This window comes from Etheostoma cragini, chromosome 21 (assembly GCF_013103735.1).
Source record: "Etheostoma cragini isolate CJK2018 chromosome 21, CSU_Ecrag_1.0, whole genome shotgun sequence".
NCBI lineage: Eukaryota > Metazoa > Chordata > Actinopteri > Perciformes > Percidae > Etheostoma > Etheostoma cragini.
In genome coordinates this window covers 11,577,423-11,579,989 of record NC_048427.1, presented here as the reverse complement: position 1 = coordinate 11,579,989, position 2,567 = coordinate 11,577,423, and positions in this window count along the sequence as shown.

The window sequence follows — 2,567 nt, the reverse complement described above, 5'->3', positions numbered from 1 at the left end:
TGACCATTCCCACACAGTTAGGACGTTGTTTTCTTTTTGTCATTTCCTTGATGGTTTCAGCGCTATTGAGTCATCACAGCCAAGCACATTCCTCCTGCGGTGCACCTGTGAGACGCCCACCGAAGATACAACTCCCATCACCTTCAAACAGCCTCTTTCTTTTTCTTTCATTTTCTTTTCCTCTCTTTCTGTCTCTTCTGGGAACATTCCAATCTACTCCTCTTGTGCACCTTCTCCTCTTCACCTCCTCCCCCGTCCCCTCCTAACCCCGTTCTCTTCTCTGAGAGCGGGAGGCCGCGGCGCCATCACTCACCACTTGGTGATAACTGGCACAAAGGGGGCCTTGGTGGCCCCGGCTGCGGCCGCTCGGGGTGCACCGCCACTGGGGAGAGAGAGCGGAGGAAAGTCCCCCACCTCTGGCGATTCCCTCCAGTCCTCCATCGTCCCCACCTCCTCCGATGATGAAAACTGTCAGTGCGGATTAGGAAGGAGCGGTGTGCGTCGGCGCAGTGAATAACAGTGATAAAAGCCGTGCCGCCGCACCTCTTTATGTCCATCTCTCTTTTAACTTGCTCGCTATTTGTCACTTCATACTAATTTTGGGATTCCAAAGCTTTTCATGCTGCTTTCACATTGCCAAGCTGTTGTTAAGCTTCAATATTTTTATGTGGACTTTTAATGGGTTGCCATTTAGCCTTGCTCGTGCATTTTGATGATCAAAGGCAAGCTTTTTTTTATTATACAGCTAAGTAAGTCTTTGAATTTATACAGGTACTCCACACATACAGGTCGTAAAACAGCATGCTCAGCGTGACAGAGAAACATAGTTGGCTTATTCACAGTGTGTGGTCTGAGCTATCGGTGTGATTTACATTTTCATTTATTTTAAAAATACATTTAAAATATGCATTTATAGTACTTATCTGTACAGACCAAACTTGGGATTTATGGCACAAAGATAGCGAGATATTTTTAACGTTGATGGCAAGAAATGAAGGGAGACAGGATGACGACGGCGGGCGCCACGAGGGCACAGTTCTGAAGGATTCTGGGACGGGGATGGGGGCATTAAGTTGGGAGGGGGAGCACAAGCTGGCACAGCAACGGTCTCGCTTCATGGTGAGAGAAAATGGGCGCTGAAGAACGGTGGTGGGAGGGTGCGGGCTCCGAAATTGATTTCATGCTGGAGTCAGACAGCCCCAAGGAAGAAATGATATGTGTGTGTGTGTGTGAGTGAGGAAGAGTAAGAGAGTCTAGTGTGAATTCGGAGGGGCAAACAATAGCTAAAGCAGAGAGTAAGAGACAGAAAAATAGAGGGGCCGACCTGCATCAAAGAGACTGGATCATAATGAGAAAAAGCATGTTGCTATTTTGCTATCAGCAGCAGGCAGTGCCACAAAAAGTGGGTGTTTGTAGTATGCCGATTATTTCAGTTCCATCAATTCTCAAACTACTCAATGTCAAGTGAGCTATATTTCTAATTACGACCCGTATTTTCACTCACTGTGTCAGTTAGCATCAAACAGATCTTAGTCTATTCCCTTCACGTGCAGGAAATTCTGCCTGGATGCATATATTTTACATTTCCTTCCGCTTTCTTTGAGGTTTAAGTTAGTTGAGTTGAGTTTAAATTAAAGAAAAGGACTATCTGTCCAATCTGAGTTTTCTCTCGCACGACTATTTTGCAGCGGCTCTGTGCAGAGTTTAGCACCGCCCACAACAATTCTTATTGGTTTAAAGAAATGCCATTAAACCAGAGCACGTTTTCCTCCCACCCCCAAATGCTATATGGAGTAGCCAGCATGCTTTGGAGGAGGATCTGGTAAAGCAAGACTAAACAGGTCCAAGATGGGATATGCGGAAACCAAAAATGATATATGTATGTCCATGAGCACGGACGAACATCTGGCCAAAATGGCACTGTAACAAAGTTGAACAAAATACAAATCTTTATTATCCCTTAGAGGACATTTAATTGCACCTACTAAGGATCGTGTGAAAACACATTTTGTTACATTCAACCACTAGATAAAACTAGAGGCAGCTCCAATATTGCACACGAGAAATCTCATCAGTGCACATTGCCATTTATGTAAAACGTATGCAGCAGTGATCTCCATATGCTGCAAAATAGAGAGACCTTGAGGAATTGATTAGAACATTGGGGATACGTGCCATTTGAAATTCAGGCTGTTTCCCCCCTCTTACGTCTCTCCCCCACACACATTCATGTGCACAATTGCACACTCGGAATCCCTCTCTTGAGTATTCTTATACACGCACACACACACAATATATAGCGCCAGTATACATGTACACAGACACGCTCACAGAGTGCATACCTTTGAAGAGCGTTCTGATTCGGTCTGCTCCACAGACCACAGACCTGCACTGCTGCCTTTATTCCTAATCATTACACCTATCATGAACTTAACCGCTTTCTTCCGCTCTTCCCTTCCTTCTTCAAGTTTTGTCTTCCTGCTTGCCCTCACTCTTTCCATCGCCCTTTTACTTTTAGTCTATCTTCCCCTGATCTCTCCTTCCTTCCCTCCATTCTCTCTCTCTCT